This window comes from Salvelinus fontinalis, chromosome 15, assembly GCF_029448725.1.
Source record: "Salvelinus fontinalis isolate EN_2023a chromosome 15, ASM2944872v1, whole genome shotgun sequence".
In the NCBI taxonomy this organism is placed as follows: domain Eukaryota; kingdom Metazoa; phylum Chordata; class Actinopteri; order Salmoniformes; family Salmonidae; genus Salvelinus; species Salvelinus fontinalis.
Genome location: NC_074679.1, coordinates 12,089,111 through 12,108,533, shown reverse-complemented (window position 1 = coordinate 12,108,533; position 19,423 = coordinate 12,089,111).

Genomic DNA, 19,423 nt, shown 5'->3' with positions numbered 1-19,423 from the left:
TAACATTTAGCTTTTTTGACCTCTGCCTCTGTATGACATAAATGCCATCACTGAACTCATGCTTGCCATCATTCAGGCTCTTTCTGGATGCTTAATGTTCACTAATAGCTAGGAGACATGATTGGATACATTTTCCTATCCCTGGAAAGTCCGTTTCCAAAACATTTCCACCTTAGTCAGCAGAACATCGGAGTGTTGAAGAGGATATAGCGGTTCCATTCCCAGATGGTATCCTTGAGCTAAGGTACTTAGTCTGAATTGCCTGAGTAAGCATCCTACTGTATAAATGAATATGGCGACCACTAATGAGATATAAATTGTCCCTGGATGAGTAGCCTATTTGTGTGGGATTCTTTGCAATGTGGGTTTTCTGAGGATATTTGATGAATAGAGTTTCCCCATTTCTTCTAAAATAAGTTGAAATTTAAAAATATATATATTTTGGGCACCACACCTTGTTACTGGATTTTTCAAAATTTCAGGACCAATAAATGTCTAAACTGAGTTTACATTTTTAAGACAAATTGCATGGACGAAATGATTGGCACCCCAGAGCTAGTACTTGGTTGCACAGCCTTTAGCCAAGAGAACTGCAGACAAACAGCCACCAATGAGCTTGGTGCGCCTTTCTACTGACAATTTGACCCACTTTTCAGCCACAAACTGCTCTTCAATATTTGAGGGGTTCCCTACCCCAAATGCTGTTCTCAGATCTCGCCATAGGTTATGGATGTGATTCAGACCTAGACTCTTCGATGGCCACTCCAGAACAGTCCAGCATCTCTTCTTAACCTGTAAAACTCTGAGTGGGTGTTTTGTGCCCTGTACAGAGCCCAGTGGGTTTAGGGGGTACCGCCACCCAAAAAAGTCATCATAAAATATAAAGTGACATACACTTCATGACCAAATGTATGTGGGTTTTGGGTATTAATATTTAGTTGGTCCCCCCCCTCTGCTGCTATGACAGCCTCCACTAGATGTTGGAACATTACTGAAGGGACTTGCTTCCATTCAGCAATAAGAGCATTAGTGAGGTCGGCACTGATGTTGGGCGATTAGGCCTGGCTTGCAGTCTGCGTTCCAATTCATGCCAAATGTATTTGATGCGGTTGAGGTCAGGGCTCTGTGCAGGCCAGTCAAGTTCTTCCACACCGATCTCGACAAACCATTTCTGTATGGACCTCGCTTTGTGCACAGTGGCATTGCCATGTTAAAACAGGAAGGGGCCTTCACCAAACTGTTGCCACAAAGTTGGAAGCACAGAATCGTCTAGAATGTCATTGCTCGATTTTATACACCTGTCAGCAACGAGTGTGCCTGAAATAGGCAAATCCACTCATTTGAAGGGGTGTCCACATACCTTTGTATATATAGTGTATCTATCTTTACCACTCCAGTATTCCTGAACATTGTAAATATGGTACTGAAACTGACTGACCCTGTATATAGTATGCTTACTTACTTTATCGTGTTCTTCTTATTTTTATATCTTGTGTGTTTTTGTTCTACCTTGTTATTTTCAGTGTTACATTGTTATTGAAAACAATGTTTTAACATTCTGTCATTGTTGGGGTTAGAGCTTGCAAGAAAGGCATTTCATTGTACTTGTGCATGTGACATTGAAACTCAAAACTTGATTAGCATGAACAGCCAGAGGGCAAGTGAGATTAGTGATTCATCACTCTAACATGATAGGGTGCCATTTTTGACTTGCATGCCCAATCATTCCTCTACATGTAGTTACTTTCCCTTGCCAGATGAATGCCAGTTTACTTCCACGCACAGGACCAGAGTTGTGGTTTTTATGAACACTGGGAGATTTGTGTGTGGTCAGGTCACAGAGAATGCAATAGTAAACATGTTGATATGGTCGAAAATAAATACATTTTTGTGTTTCATAAATAAGCACTGGGTCTGAAAGCCTTTACTTGGTTTTTGATCAGATGCTCTATGATGATAAATAATTACATCCATCCCCTTACATGATACAATCTATTTACATCCTTGTCTCTTGTCTCATTGGTGGTCAGGAGGATACAGTAGTTAAATGTGGGGCCTTTTTGAACATTGTCCATTTTGATTGGACGCTTTAAGTGTCTGTCCATTAATCAATCTTATTTATGGATCATTCCACAAAATGAGTGCCTTTAGCGCCCCTTTGATATTGTTTGTAGAAATTGTGCACAAATATTGAATTATAAAAGCATGTTATATTAAATTAAGTTCCCTTTAATATAATCATGGAAAATTCAATAAATCAGATTTTAATATGAATAAAGACTTATAAAGTGCCACAATTCAGCATTTTGACATTTAACATTCATTTTGACATTCAGATTTTAACCCACTTAACCCTAACATTTCTCCATGTTTTCACCATCATTGTAAAGTCCTAGTTATTTTGTTGCTTTGACAAAGTAATTTCTGAAGATTCTTATTTATTTCATGTTGTTAGTGATTCATTTTAAGGTTAAAAAAAATGTCAACTGAACTCTTATTTTAATATGGTGAAACTATTCCTTTTAAATATTTTTTCAAAAGAGACATTGAACATCTAATAGTCAAATCATAGTGTAAAAGCAGGTGAGCCTGTTCTACTCTTTTTGGCAATTTTCTGGTGTTTTGTTGTGGAAAACTGAGCAGGTCGAGCATAACACGTCAACCCTGTTACCTATAGATCAACAGGCTAGAATTGTTTTAACAATAAAAAACTTGTTTATGAAGCTAATATTCAATTGTCCCTCCCTCTTGCACACGGCCAGCTTCCATTCCCTCTGTCATGAGGGGATTTATGGCTGATTTAAGATAGCAACTCTGTTACTTTATTTGGCACTTAATAGGCACTTACTAGAGTCCTTTTTTTATTTAACCTCTTGAGATGTGGAAAAAGGTTTTATTTTATAAATGTTTTATTAAATTGAACATGTGCTCTTTATGACAGAATGTTCAAATGTTGTTTTCCCCCTACTCAAAAGGGACCTAATGTCACGCCCTGGCCTTAGTATTCTTTGTTTTCTTTATTATTTTAGTTAGGTCAGGGTGTGACATGGGGAATGTTTGTGTTTTGTTGGTTTTGGGTGATTCTATGGTAAAGGGGGTGTTGGGTGTAGTATATGGGTTTGTGTTGAGTACATGTGTCTAGCGTTGTCTATGTATGTTTAGTTGTCTAGGAGAGTCTATGGTTGCCTGAATGAGTTCCCAATTAGAGACAGCTGATTTCTGTTGTCTCTGATTGGGAGCCATATTTAGGGTAGCCATAGGCTTTCATTTGATGTGAGTAGTTGTCTATGTTAAACGTTTGTAGCCTGTGTGTGCACATCGTTTATTTAGCTTCACGATCGTTTATTGTTTTGGTTAGTTCGTAAGTGTGTTTGTTTCGTTTGCCTTCTTCATCAATAAAAAGGAGATGGCTTATTTTCCTAATGCTGCGTTTTGGTCCGTCAATCCACCACACGATCGTGACAGAACTACTCACCAATACAGGACCAAGCGGCATGTAAAGCGGCAACAGGACCCACCTACACAGGATTCGTGGACATGGGAGGAGATACTGGATGGTAAGGGGCCGTGGGCACAACCGGGAGAATATCGCCTTCCTCGTGAAGAGCTGGAGGCAGCTAAAGCCGAGAGGAGGCGATATGAGGAGGCAGCACGGAGACAAGGCTGGAAGCCCGTGAGTTCAACCCAAAAATTTCTTGGGGGGGGCCTTAAAGGGAGTGTGGCGAAGTCAGGTAGGAAACCTGCGCCTATTCCCTGTACTTACCGTGGAGAGCGAGAGTACGGGCAGACACCGTGTTACGCAGTAGAGCGCACGGTGTCTCCTGTACACGTGCATAGCCCGGTTCGGTACATTCCAGCTCCACGTATCGGCCGGGCTAGACTGAGCGTTGAGCCGTATGTCATGAAGCCGGCCCAACGCATCTGGTCACCAGTGCGTCTCCTCGGGCCGGCGTACATGGCACCAGCCTTACGCATGGTGTCCCCGGTTCGCCTACATAGGCCGGTGCGGGTTTTTCCACCTCCCCGCACTGGTCAGGCGACGGGGAGCATACAACCAGGTAGGGTTGGGCAGGCTCGGCGCTCAAGGGAGCCAGTACGCCTGCACGGTCCGGTATTTCCGGCGCCACCTCCCCGCCCCAACCCAGTACCACCAGTGCCTCCTCCACGCACTAGCCATATGGTGCGTGTCTCCAGCCCTTTACCACCAGTGCCTAAACCACGCACCAAGCCTCCTGTGTGTCCCCAGAGTCCTGTGCGTCCTGTTGCTGCTCCCCGCACTAGCCCTGAGATGCGTGTCCCCAGCCCGGTACCACCTGTCCCGGCACCACGCACCAGGCCTACAGTGCGCCTCAGCCGGCAGGAGTCTGCCGTCTGCACAGCGATGCCTGAACTGCCAGTCTGCCAAGCGCCATCTGAGCCATCCGTCTCCCCAGCGCCATCTGAGCCATCCGTCTCCCCAGCGCCATCTGAGCCATCCGTCTGCAATGAACCTGCAAAGCCGCCCGTCTGCCATGAGCCTGCAAAGCCGCCCGTCTGCCATGAGCCTACTGAGCCGCCCGCCAGACAGGAGCCGCCAGAGCCGCCCGCCAGACAGGAGCCGCCAGGGCCGCCCGCCAGACAGGAGCCGCCAGAGCCGTCCGTCAGACAGGATCCGCCAGAGCCGTCCGTCAGACAGGATCCGCCAGAGCCGTCCGTCAGACAGGATCCGCCAGAGCCGTCCGTCAGACAGGATCCGCCAGAGCCGTCCGTCAGACAGGATCCGCCAGAGCCGTCCGTCAGACAGGATCCGCCAGAGCCGCCAACCAGACAGGATCCGCCAGAGCCGCCAACCAGACAGGATCCGCCAGAGCCGCCAACCAGACAGGATCCGCCAGAGCCGCCAACCAGACAGGATCTGCCAGAGCCGCCAACCAGACAGGATCTGCCAGAGCCGCCAACCAGACAGGATCTGCCAGAGCCGCCAACCAGACAGGATCTGCCAGAGCCGCCAACCAGACAGGATCTGCCAGAGCCGCCAACCAGACAGGATCTGCCAGAGCCGCCAACCAGACAGGATCTGCCAGAGCCGCCAACCAGACAGGATCTGCCAGATCCGTCAGCCAACCAGACAGGATCTGCCAGATCCGTCAGCCAACCAGACAGGATCTGCCAGATCCGTCAGCCAACCAGACAGGATCTGCCAGATCCGTCAGCCAACCAGACAGGATCTGCCAGATCCGTCAGCCAACCAGACAGGATCTGCCAGAGCCGCCAACCAGACAGGAACTGCCAGAGCCGCCAACCAGACAGGATCTGCCAGATCCGTCAGCTAGCCATGAGCAGCCAGATCCGTCAGCCAGCCATGAGCAGCCAGATCCGTCAGCCAGCCATGAGCAGCCAGATCCGTCAGCCAGCCATGAGCAGCCAGATCCGTCAGCCAGCCATGAGCAGCCAGATCCGTCAGCCAGCCATGAGCAGCCAGATCCGTCAGCCAGCCATGAGCAGCCAGATCCGTCAGCCAGCCATGAGCAGCCAGATCCGTCAGCCAGCCATGAGCAGCCAGATCCGTCAGCCAGCCATGAGCAGCCAGATCTGTCAGCCAGCCATGTGCCGTTCCTCAGTCCGGAGCTGCCCCTTATCCTGGTGCTGCCCCTTATCCTGGTACTGCCCCTTATCCTGGTACTGCCCCTTAGTCCGGAGCTGCCCCTTAGCCCGGAGCTGCCCCTTAGCCCGGAGCTGCCCCTTAGTCCGGAGCTGCCCCTTAGTCCGGAGCTGCCCCTTAGTCCGGAGCTGCCCCTTAGTCCGGAGCTGCCCCTTAGTCCGGAGCTGCCCCTTAGCCCGGAGCTGCCCCTTAGCCCGGAGCTGCCCCTTAGCCCGGAGCTGCCCCTTAGCCCGGAGCTGCCCCTTAGCCCGGAGCTGCCCCTTAGTCCGGAGCTGCCCCTTAGTCCGGAGCTGCCCCTTAGTCCGGAGCTGCCCCTTAGTCCGGAGCTGCCCCTTAGTCCGGAGCTGCCCCTTAGTCCGGAGCTGCCCCTTAGTCCGGAGCTGCCCCTTAGTCCGGAGCTGCCCCTTAGTCCGGAGCTGCCCCTTAGTCCGGAGCTGCCCCTTAGTCCGGAGCTGCCCCTTAATGCAGTGGGGTTAATGTGGAGGGGGGTCATTTGGAGGAAGCTAAGGAGGCGGTTAGGGACTGTGGTGACGTGGGGACCACGACCAGTGCCGGAGCCGCCACCGTGGATGGAAGCCCACCCAGACCCTCCCCTAGACTGTGTAATGGTGCGCCCGGAGTTCGCACCTTAAGGGGGGGGGTTATGTCACGCCCTGGCCTTAGTATTCTTTGTTTTCTTTATTATTTTAGTTAGGTCAGGGTGTGACATGGGGAATGTTTGTGTTTTGTTGGTTTTGGGTGATTCTATGGTAAAGGGGGTGTTGGGTGTAGTATATGGGTTTGTGTTGAGTACATGTGTCTAGCGTTGTCTATGTATGTTTAGTTGTCTAGGAGAGTCTATGGTTGCCTGAATGAGTTCCCAATTAGAGACAGCTGATTTCTGTTGTCTCTGATTGGGAGCCATATTTAGGGTAGTCATAGGCTTTCATTTGATGTGAGTAGTTGTCTATGTTAAACGTTTGTAGCCTGTGTGTGCACATCGTTTATGTAGCTTCACGATCGTTTATTGTTTTGGTTAGTTCGTAAGTGTGTTTGTTTCGTTTGCCTTCTTCATCAATAAAAAGGAGATGGCTTATTTTCCTAATGCTGCGTTTTGGTCTGTCAATCCACCACACGATCGTGACACCTAATTGGTGGAACAACACAACTATTGTACTAAAATGTACGTCTACTGTGCCAGTCTACAGCTCCCGGTCTTTCACACTTTGGTACATATGGTCTCATCGACGGGGCTGTAGTGGAGCAGGTTGAGAGCTTCAAGTTCCTTGGTGTTCACATCACCAACAAACTATCATGGTCCAAACACACTAAGACAGTCGTGAAGAGGGCACGACAAAGCCTATTCCTATAAGGTTCTTCAGCTTCACCATCGAGAGCATCCTGACTGGTTGCATCACTGCCTGGTATGGCAACTGCTCGGCCTGCGACCGCAAGGCACTACAGAGGGTAGTGCGTACGGCCCAGTACACCACTGGGGCCAAGCGTCCTACCATCCTGGACCTCTATACCGGGCGGTGTCATAGACTGTTTTCTCTGCTACCGCATGGCAAGCAGTACCGGAGCACCAAGTCTAGGTCCAAAAGGCTTAACATCTTCTACCCCCAACCCATAAGACCCCTGATCAGGTTTATCAAAGGGATACCCAGACCCCTCTTTTACACTGCTGCTACTCTGTTAATCTTTGCATAGTCACTTTAACTCTACCTACATGTACATATTACCACAATTATCTTATTTTACTGCTGCTGTTTAATTATTTGTTACTTTTCTTTTCTATTTTTTAGATATCTATTTTTTACTTGTTTTTCTTAACTGCATTGTTGTTTAAGGGCTTGTAAGTTAGCATTACACTGTAAGGTCTACACTTGTTGTATTCGTCGCATGTAACAAATAAGATTTGATTTGATTGTCAGTGAAAATCCTGTTGTAAGCTTACAGTTGGGTTGTTCCAGAAATAGAGTGACTTTCATGTCCCTCTGACATTATGTACATTTTGATAAAACGTTACATTTAACAGTTAGATCACATACATCTACGATCTAACTAAACCATGATACAATTCCAAAAGTAATGTGTTTTCATTCAAATAAATTAGTTGTTTTCTCAGAAGATCCCCATTTTGACATGTAAACTTATTGGACGATTTTAACCCACACTTAACCTAGTTTAAGTTTTCACCATCATTGTAAAGCCCTAGAAATGTTGTTGCTTTGAAAAAGTTATTTCTGAAGATTCATATTGATTTAATGTGATCAGTGATTTATTTACATTTGTTCCCTCAGGTTTAAGGTCAACCCTGTTACCGGAACTGAACTCTCATTTTAATATGGTTCAAATATTGTTGTTAAGCTTGCATTCAATTTCCCCTACCTGTTGCACACAACAAGATTCCAGTCCCCTTGTCACAAGGGGAGTAACGGCTGAAATAAGATGAATCATCAACCCTGTTACAGTCAACCCTGTTACGGTCAACCCTGTCACTTTTATAGCCATTTTTCGTAATTTAACCTCTTGAGATTGGAAAATATGTTTGTTGTTATGTTGAACATGTGCTCTTTATGACAGAATGTTAATTAAGTTAAATAAATCATTACTAGCTGCACCTCGCCCTTACGTGTGTAAATCGTTGGAAATGTATTATTTGATTAAATGTCATTCTTAAATGTAACCCTCCTGCAAATCAAATATGTGTTTATCTGTTCAGCTTTTTGGTCTCTAGATAGGCTACCAACATTCTTAACTTAAACTCTGCAGCATTTTTTTAAATTCCATATTTCCTGTGGGATCATGGGACTTTCTGGACCGCTACTAAGGTTATCGAGATGTGTAATATCTCATGGACAGACTACATAAACATAAATGGTACCGTAGATCTGTCATGATACATCAGGATGCGTGAAATAACAAGCAGCATTAGTTCCGGTGCATTGGACAAATCACAATTTCGCAGGTGTTAGCATATTTCGAAAGGGGAGGAGACATTTGACCCATAGACTTGCCCGTAACTTGCAAAGAGAGAGAGTGGAGGTCTTCGTTCCGGTTCTGATCTCTTCTCTTAACATATATGGACCCAGAACTTAATCGATATGTGCGATATGCCCGCTTGCTGCAGCCTGTATTGGTGGTGCATGTTTTGATAGACCTACCATGAACCCATCTTTTCCATATCTCTAAAAAATAAAATAAAAAGTAGCCTACAATAGAAATAGAATTACTATTGTGATGCAGAGAGCATTATTTGAAAGGATGTAAGGGTTAGTTTAAGAGTTGGGGTTAACACGGCAGCGGATCGTGAGATCTGCCTATAGGCTGCTATAAGGCAGATGAGAGGATATTACTCTGCCCATAGAAATATAATCATTATATTTCTATGACTGTGCCTTGGATACCGTGGATTGCTGCATGTTGCAATTTTATATATTCTGATCACAGGAGGTTGGTGACACCTTAATTGGGGAGGATGGGTTTGTGGTAATGGCTGGAGGGATTATTATTATTTGACCCTGCTGGTCATCTATGAACATTTGAACATCTTGGCCATGTACTGTTATAATCTCCATCCGGCACAGCCAGAAGAGGTTTTTCTTAGCCACTGTGCTTCTACATCAAATCAAATCAAACTTTATTTGTCACATGCGCCGAATACAACAAGTGTAGACATTACCATGAAATGCTTACTTACAAGCCCTTAACCAACAGTGCAATTCAAAAAGAAGAAAATATTTACTAAAATAAAAAAGTAACACAATAAGAATAACGAGGCTATATACAGGGGGCACTGGTACAGAGTCAGTGTGCGGGGGTACAGGCTAGTTGAGGTAATCTGTACATGTAGGTGGGGGCGAAGTGACTATGCATAGGTAACAAACAAACAGCGAGTAGAAGCAGTGAACAAAAGGGGGGGGTCAATGTAAATTGTCCGGTGGCGATTTTATGTTGTTGTTCAGCAGTCTCATGGATTGGGGGTAGAAGCTGTTGAGTAGCCTTTTGGTCCTAGACTTGGCACTCTGGTACCGCTTGCCGTGCGTGGAGTCTCTGACTGGAGTCTGACAATTTTATGGGCTTTCCTCTGACACCGCCTATTATATAAGTCCTGGATGGCAGGAAGCTTGGCCCCAGTGATGTACTGGGCTGTTCGCACTACCAACGAAGTAGCGCCTTAAGGTCAGATGCCGAGCAGTTGCCATACCAGGCGGTAATACAACCATTCAGGATGCTCTCGATGGTGCAGCTGTAGAACCTTTTGAGGATCTGGGGACCCATGCCAGATCTTTTCAGCCTCCTGAGGGGGAAAAGGTTTTGATGTGCCCTCGTCACAACTGTCTTGGTATGTTCCGACCATGATAGTTCGTTGGTGATGTGGACACCAAGGAACTTGAAACTCTCGACCCGCTCCACTGCAACCCCGTTGATGTTAATGGGGGCCTGTTCGGCCCGCCTTTTCCTGTAGTCCACAATCAGCTCCTTTGTCTTCCTCACATTGAGGGAGAGGTTGTTGTCCTGGTACCACACTGCCAGTTCTCTGACCTCCCTATAGGCCGTCTCATCGTTGTCGGTGATCAGGCATATCACTGTTGTGTCGTCAGCAAACTTAATGATGGTGTTGGAGTTGTGTTTGGCCATGCAGTCGTACATCTGCATTGCTTGCTGTTTGGGGTTTTAGGGTTTCTGTATAGCACGTGACATCGGCTGATGTAAATAGGGCTTCATAAATACATTTGATTGAAATTTGATTGATTGGAGTAGAATAGCTGGAATGGTAGAAAATTACAAAAGTACAAAATACAACAAACACATGGTTTCCATGTGTTTGATGCTAATCCATTTGCTCTGTTCCAGCCATTATTGTGAGCCGTCCTCCCCTCAGCAGCCTCCACTGATTGTGATGCATAATTCCTAAGGTTACTTGGAAGGTCCAGTCAATGAGCATTATGGGTGTAATGAAGTCATTCTACAGATGTGTTTTACATCACTTACTTTGTGAGAGCATGGTATCCCAGGGATACCGGACATTCCAAAACACAAAAACAACAACAACAATAATTATACAAAACACAGTGGAATGTAAAGGTGCCAGTACCATGTGAGAGGACGACTCGCTTCTTTTGAACCTAAAATGAAGAAAATCGATCCTTTAAAAAAATATATATATATTTCACCTTTATTTAACCAGGTAGGCTAGTTGAGAACAAGTTCTCATTTGCAACTGCGACCTGGCCAAGATAAAGCAAAGCAGTGTGACACAGACAACAACACAGAGTTACATATGGAGTAAACAATAAACAAGCCAATAACACAATTAACAAGTCAATGACACATTAGAAAAAATAAAGTCTATATACAGTGTGTGCAAAAGGCATGAGGAGGTAGGCAAGAAATAGGCCATAGGAGCTAATAATTACAATGTAGCAGATTAACACTGGAGTGATAAATGAGCAGATGATGATGTGCAAGTAGAGATAGTGGTGTGCAAAAGAGCAGAAAAGTAAATAAAATAAAAACAGTATGGGGATGAGGTAGGTAGATTGGGTGGGCTATTTACAGATGGACTATGTACAGCTGCAGCGATCGGTTAGCTGCTCAGATAGCAGATGTTTAAAGTTGGTGAGGGAAATAAAAGTCTCCAACTTCAGCAAATTTTGCAATTCGTTCCAGTCACAGGCAGCAGAGAACTGGAAGGAAAGGCAGCCAAATGAGGTGTTGGCTTTGGGGATGATCCGTGAGATATACCTGCTGGAACGTGTGCTACGGGTGGGTGTTGTTATCGTGACCAGTGAACTGAGATAAGGCGGAGCTTTACCTAGCATAGACTTATAGATGTCCTGGAGCCAGTGGGTCTGGCGACGAATATGTAGCGAGGGCCAGCCGACTAGAGCATACAGGTTGCAGTGGTGGGTGGTATAAGGGGGTTTTGTAACAAAACAGATAGCACTGTGATAGACTGCATCCAGTTTGCTGAGTAGAGTATTGGAAGATATTTTGTAGATGACATCGCCCGAAGTCGAGGATCGGTAGGATAGTCAGTTTTACTAGGGTAAGTTTGGCAGCGTGAGTGAAGGAGGCTTTGTTGCGAAATAGAAAGCCGATTCTAGATTTGATTTTGGATTGGAGATGTTTAATATGAGTCTGGAAGGAGAGTTTACAGTCTAACCAGACACCTAGGTATTTATAGTTGTCCACATATTCTAGGTTGGAACCGTCCAGGGCGGTGATGCTGGTCGGGCGGGCGGGTGCGGGCAGCGAACGGTTGAAAAGCATGCATTTGGTTTTACTAGCGTTTCAGAGCAGTTGGAGGCCACGGAAGGAGTGTTGTATGGCATTGAAGCTCGTTTGGAGGTTAGTTAGCACAGTGTCCAAGGACGGGCCAGAAGTATACAGAATGGTGTCATCTGCGTAGAGGTGGATCAGGGAATCGCCCGCAGCAAGAGCGAAATCATTGATATATACAGAGAAAAGAGTCGGCCCGAGAATTGAACCCTGTGGTAACTCCATAGAGACTGCCAGAGGTCCAGACAACATGCCCTCCGATTTGACACACTGAACTATGTCTGCAAAGTAGTTAGTGAACCAGCCGAGGCAGTCATTAGAAAAGCCTAGGCTATTGAGTCTGCCGATAAGAATACGGTGATTGACAGGGTCGAAAGCCTTGGCCAGGTCGATGAAGACAGCTGCACAGTACTGACTTTTATCGATGGCGGTTATGATATCGTTTAGTACCTTGAGCGCGGCTGAGGTGCACCCGTGACCGGCTCGGAAACCGGATTGCACAGGGGAGAAGGTACGGTGGGATTCGAAATGGTCTGTGATCTGTTTATTAACTTGGCTTTCGAAGACTTTAGATAGGCAGGGCAGGATGGATATAGGTCTGTAACAGTTTGGGTCTAGGGTGTCACCCCCTTTGAAGAGGGGGATGACCGCGGCAGCTTTCCAATCTTTAGGGATCTCGGACGATACGAAAGAGAGGTTGGACAGACTGGTAATAGGGGTTGCAACAATGGCGGCGGATAGCTTTAGAAAGAGAGGGTCCAGATTGTTTAGCCCAACTGATTTGTACGGGTCCAGGTTTTGCAGCTCTTTCAGAACATCTGCTGTCTGGATTTTGGTGAAGGAGAAGCTGGGGAGGCTTGGGCGAGTAGCTGCGGGGAGGGCGAAGCTGTTGGCTGGGGTTGAAGTAGCCAGGAGGAAGGCATGGCCAGCCGTTGAGAAATGCTTATTGAAATTGTCGATTATTCTGGATTTATCAGTGGTGACCGTGTTACCTAGCCTCAGTGCAATGGGCAGCTGGGAGGAGGTGCTCTTGTTCTCCATGGACTTTACAGTGTCCCAAAACTTTTGGGAGTTAGAGCTACAGGATGCGAATTTCTGCTTGAAAAAGCTAGCCTTTGCTTTCCTGACTGACTGCGTGTATTGGTTCCTGACTTCCCTGAACAGTTGCATATCGCGGGGACTATTCGATGCTATTGCAGTCTGCCACAGGATGTTTTTGTGCTGGTCAAGGGCAGTCAGGTCTGGAGTGAACCAAGGGCTATATCTGTTCTTAGTTCGGCATTTTTTGAACGGGGCATGCTTATCTAAGATGGTGAGGAAATTACTTTTAAAGAATGACCAGGCATCCTTGACTGACGGGATGAGGTCAATATCCTTCCAGGATACACGGGCCAGGTCGATTAGAAGGCCTTCTCGCATAAGTGTTTTAGGGAGCGTTTGACAGTGATGAGGGTTGGTCGTTTGACCGCGGACCCATAGCGGATACAGGCAATGAGGCAGTGATCGCTGAGATCCTGATTGAAAACAGCAGAGGTGTATTTGGAGGACGAGTTGGTCAGGATAATGTCTATGAGGGTGCCCATGTTGGATTTAGGGTTGTACCTGGTGAGTTCCTTGATGATTTGTGTGAGATTGAGGGCATCTAGCTTAGATTGTAGGACTGCCGGGGTGTTAAGCATATCCCAGTTTAGGTCACCTAACAGAATGAACTCTGAAGCTAGATGGGGGGCGATCCATTCACAAATGGTGTCCAGGGCACAGCTGGGAGCGGAGGTGGGTCGATAGCAGGCGGCAACAGTGAGAGACTTATTTCTGGAGAGGTACATTTTTAAAATTAAAAGTTCAAACTGCCGCAGGTGAGAGGCTTACGGTATTATGATATAGATTTTTTTTACACTTGGCTACCAAAAAGGCACTCTATTTGTAGAATGACCCAGTTCTATAAACCTCTCAATGAAAATAAATAGTATCAACAAACAGACTAAATGGAAAACTTTCAACGCGGTCTGCTTTCATGTCATAAACACCTACTATGAGGCTAATTGTGATGATGAACATTACAAAACCCTGTCTCTCTGCATCATCATGTTGTGATTACTCCTGCACCTCCCGAAGATTTTCTCCCAAGGCCTCATTCATTGGCTTCATATGTAGGATCTTAATTTGAGATATTTTGTGACAGGAGGAAAATAATCCTGCAGCAACAGGAAATTTGAATGATTATGTGGATTATTATTAACGAACATTTTTGTAGGGGTTGATCCATTTTTCGTTAGGGCAAATCAAGTTTGAAATTTCAAAGTGGAAATGACAAACTTTAGAAAATGTTTTAAAGCTCAAATACACTACAAGTCTCCATTTCCTGCTGTACAGGAAAATTCGCAGAAACAAAATAGTAGTCAAATTAAGATCCTATATCTGTAGGTCTCCAAGGCTTTGGCTGCATAGCGTGTCCATGTACTTGACCATGCTTGATTGAGGCTGTCAGTGTTAGGGGAAAATAGCTAACCTCTCTAATTTTACATCACCTCCAGCCAGAGAGTAGAGGACTCAAATTCGAAATCTCATACATCAAACTGTTTCAACAGCCTTTGCCTCAAATTCCATACGTCCTTTCAGATGATAAGTAGAGTTGTGATTAATTCAATTAAGGGAAGCTTTTGTCCCCTACATCACAGCTTTCACTAAGCTCAATGATTGTGTCTACTCATGTTTCACCTCATTGGGTCTGAATGAAATTAGTAATTACATGTATGGATTATTGGTATATTTGCCAAAGTCATGGAGAACAAATTCTCTTTATCCTATAACTGTGAAGTGGACATTAGCACGACCACGCATCTTGTATCTTAAAAAGGCTTTAATCGCCTAAACAAGGTATGCTTCAACTTTGTTGCTTGCTAATGTTGTGCTTGGAGAAGGATACAAAGACAGCCCAACTCACAGGGACATCATCAGAGGTGTGAAAGTAATGCTAGATGAATGGATCTGGTTTGGCTTCGTTCTGTTGAACACATGGTTCCCTACATCCCAAATGTTATCCTGTGAGTCTGAGTACTGGTGGAGGAGACACAGTATAGAGTTATGACGTGGCCTATCTTTCTGCCAGCACATGGAGAGCCTCTTTAGATAAATAAGAGAATATGCTTCCCTTGCCAGGAACAGCCTGTTCCTGATTAAATCTAGTTTGAGTTGTGTTCGTACCTGTAAAGCCAGGTGCCATTTAATAGTGGATGGCAGTTGGCCATTACATCAACATCAAAGTACCAGGTCATTCGAGGGTCACCTGGGAAGAAATTCTAAGGTCACCTGTGATTACACAAGTGCCCCCCCCTGGGACTGGCCATTAGCAAGGGTAAACGACTGGTCCTGACATGGAGACAACAGCACTGCCTCTGGCTCCCAGACTTCCAAAGACTTTCTTTGATCAGTGAGGTACTGCCAGTATGAAGTAGGACAGGCTCTGTCATCCCTCAACTTAATATGCCCAGCAGTAGGCAGAGCTTTTGGAATTGCTGGAACTAAACCCTGATGTCTTCGATCGCTGTTAGAGCTCTTCTTTTAAGAGGTGTTTTTTGCATCATGGACCAGGGTGTCACGACTTCCACCGAAGTCGGCTTCTCTCCTTGTTCGGGCGGCGTTCGGCGATCAATGTCACCGGCTTTCTAGCCATCGCCGCTCCATTTCTCATATATCCATTTGTTTTGTCTTGTTCCATTACACACCTGGTTTTCAATCCATAATTACTGCATGTATTTAGTCCTCTGTTCCCCACCATGTCTTTGTGCGTAACTGTTTATTGTTATGTGGATTTTGTCAGGCGCTATACTTTTGCTATGTTCCGTGTTTTTGGCACATTATTGTTATGTGCTGTCATTTTTGGACCGGAATTAAAGTGCGCTTGTTTATTACACCTCTGACAGAATTACACACCGAACCATGGAGTCAGCAGGAGCAGGGACCCCGGTTAGAGGAGTCGAGGAGCGCGTCCAGGAACATTCGGCTATGTTACATCATCTTGGTGCCATGATGGATCGCGTTGACCAGACTATGGACCGCTGGGAGAGACAGGAAGTCTCCCCGGTGCCTCGACCAGTGCGACCGGGGTTACCTCTACCCGTCCCGTCCGGAACCAGTCCCAGTGGAATGCGTCCCTCTCTTTCCAGAGAGTATGATGGGACGGCAGCACAGTGCCAGGGATTCCTGTTACAACTGAACCTCTACCTGGCCACTGTGCACCCAGCTCCCTTGGAGAGGGAGAGAGTGTCTGCCCTCGTCTCATGCCTCTCGGGGAGTTCACCCATCGCTTCCGGGCCGTCTTTGACCATCCGCCCAAAGGTAGAGCGGCGGGGGAACCGCTCTTTCATTTGAGGCAGGGGACGAGGAGCGCCATGGAATTCCTTGGCCGCCGGAGTAGGCTGGAACGACAGGGCCCTCATCGACCACTATCGGTGCAGCCTGCGCGAGGACGTCCAACGTGAGCTGGCCTGCAGGGATGCCACCATCTCCTTTGACCAACTGGTGGATTTGTCCATCCAGTCAACCGCGGAAGTCCAGAGGGGGCTCTGTCGGTACCATCTTCTAGCAACCCCGCTCCGGTGCCCATGGAGTTGGGAGGGGCTGCACGTAGGGAGACTGGAGGAGGAACCATCACGTGCAGCATATGTGGCCGCAGAGGGCACACTGCTGGTCGGGGCCGTGTCGGTTCCTCTGGGAGTAGAGGCAACAGGCAGGGCACTCTGGCATCACCCCAGGTGAGTCTGCACCACACTCATCCAGAGTCCTCTGTTGACCACCTGTTTGTACCTGTTTGTTTCCCTGATTTTCCCCCGCATAAGGCGCTCGTCGATTCAGGCGCAGCTGGGAATTTTATCGACAGAGCGTTCGCCCTTAGTTTAGGGATCCCCATTATTCCTGTAGTTAGACCTTTCCCGGTTCACTCTCTGGATAGTCGACCATTAGGATCCGGGCAGCCACCATCTCCTTGGGCATGGTGACGCAGGGGGGTCACAAGGAGAGAATCAGTCTCTTCCTCATTGACTCTCCTGCGTTTCCCGTGGTCCTAGGCCTTCCCTGGTTAGCTCAGCATAACTCCACTATCTCCTGGCTACAGAGGGCTCTCACGGGGTGGTCGCGAGAGTGCTCGGGGAGGTGTATAGGGGTTTCCGTTGGTGCTACGGAAAAGTCCAGACCAGATCTCCACCGTGCGCATCCCCCAAGAATATGCAGATCTGGCTCTCGCCTTCTGTAAAAAGAAGGTGACTCATTTACCACCTCATCAACAGGGGGATTGTGCGATAAATCTCCTGGCAGACGCTGCGCTTCCCAGGAGTCACGTGTATCCCCTGTCGCAAGCGGTGGCTATGGAGACATATGTTTCTGAATCCCTGCGTCAGGGGTACATTCGGTCCTCTACTTCACCCGCCTCCTCGAGTTTCTTTTTGTATAGAAGAAGGATGGAGGTCTACGCCCGTGCATTGATTATAGAGGTCTCAATCAAATCACAGTGAGGTACAGTTACCCGCTACCTCTTATCGCCACGGCGATTGAGTCAATGCATGGGGCACGCTTCTTCACGAAACTGGATCTCGGGAGTGCGTATAACATGGTGCGTATCCGGGAGGGGGACGAGTGGAAGACAGCGTTTAGTACCACCTCAGGGCATTATGAGTACTTAGTCATGCCGTGCGGGTTGATGAATGCGCCATCAGTTTTCCAATCCTTTGTAGATTAGATTTTCAGTTACCTGCACGGGCAGGGTGTAGTGGTGTATATCGATGACATTCTGATATACTCCGCTACACACGGCGAGCATGTGTCCTTGGTACGCAAGGTACTTGGACGACTGTTGGAGCATGACCTGTGCGTCAAGGCCGAGAAATGCCTGTTCTTCCAGCAGGTCGTCTCCTTCCTAGGGTATCGCATTCCCACATCAGGGGTGGAGATGGAGAGTGACCGCATTGCAGCCGTGTGTAATTGGCTGACTCCCACCATGGTAAAGGAGGTGCAGCAATTTTTAGGGTTTGCCAATTACTACCGGAGATTTATCCGGGGTTTTGGCCAGGTGGCTGCTCCCATTACCTCACTGCTGAAGGGGGGTCCCGTACGGTTACAGTGGTTGGCTGAGGCGGACAGAGCTTTTGGGCAGCTAAGAGCTCTGTTTACTTCGGCTCCCGTGCTGGCCCATCCGGATCCCTCTTTGAAGTTCATAGTGGAGGTGGACGCGTCCGAGGCTGGGATAGGAGCCGTGCTCTCACAGCGCTCGGGTACGCCACCAAAACTCTGCCCCTGTGATTTCTTCTCGAAGAAGCTCGGCCCAGCGGAGCGTAACTATGATGTGGGGGACCGGGAGCTGTTGGCTGTGGTTAAAGTGTTGAAGGCGTGGAGACATTGGCTTGAGGGGGCTAAACACCCTTTTCTCATCTGGACTGACCACCGCAACCTGGAGTACATCCGGGCAGTGAGGAGACTGAATCCTCGTCAGGCAAGGCGGGCCATGTTCTTTACCCGTTTTGTGTTTACCCTGTCCTACAGACCAAGTTCCCAGAATACGAAGGCAGACGCACTGTCCCGGCTGTATGACACAGAGGAGCGGCCCATGGATCAGACTCCCATACTCCCAGCCTCTTGCCTGGTAGCGCCGGTCGTGTGGGAGCTGGACGCAGACATTGAGCAGGCGTTGCGTACAGAGCCTGCTCCCCTCCAGTGTCCTGTCGGGCGTATGTACGTTCCGTCTGCTGTCCGTGACCAGTTGATCTATTGGGCCCACACGTCACCCTCCTCTGGTCATCCGCGGATCGGTCGGACGGTGCGCTGTCTGACTGGGAAGTACTGGTGGCCCACCTTGGCTCAGGACGTGAGGGTTTACGTTTCCTCCTGCTCGGTGTGTGCCCAGTGTAAGGCTCTGAGACACCTGCCCAGAGGTAAGCTACACCCCTTACCCGTTTCACAACGACCTTGGTCACACCTGTCTAGATTTTTTTAACCGATCTACCTCTTTCACAGGGAAACACTACTATCCTGGTCGTTGTGGATCGTTTCTCTAAGTCCTGTTGTCTCCTCCCTCTGCCCGGTCTTCCTACAGTCCTACAGACTGCGGAAGCCCTGTTTACGCACGTCTTACGGCACTATAGGGTACCTGAGGATATAGTGTCTGATCGGGGTTCCCAATTCACGTCGAGAGTCTGGAAGGCGTTCATGGAACGTCTGGGGGTCTCGATCAGCCTTACCTCCGGTTTTCACCCCAAGAGTAACGGGCAGGTAGAGAGAGTCAACCAGGATGTGGGCAGGTTTTCTGCGGTCCTATTGCCAGGACCGGCAGGGGGAGTGGGCGGCGTTCGTGCCCTGGGCCGAGATGGCACAGAACTCGCTTTGCCACTCCTCCACTAACCTCTCCCCTTTTCAGTGCGTATTGGGGTACCAGGCGGTTCTGGCGCCGTGGCATCAGGGTCAGACCGAGGCTCCTGCGGTGGACGACTGGTTCAGGTGCGCGGAGGAGACATGGGAGGCCGCCCA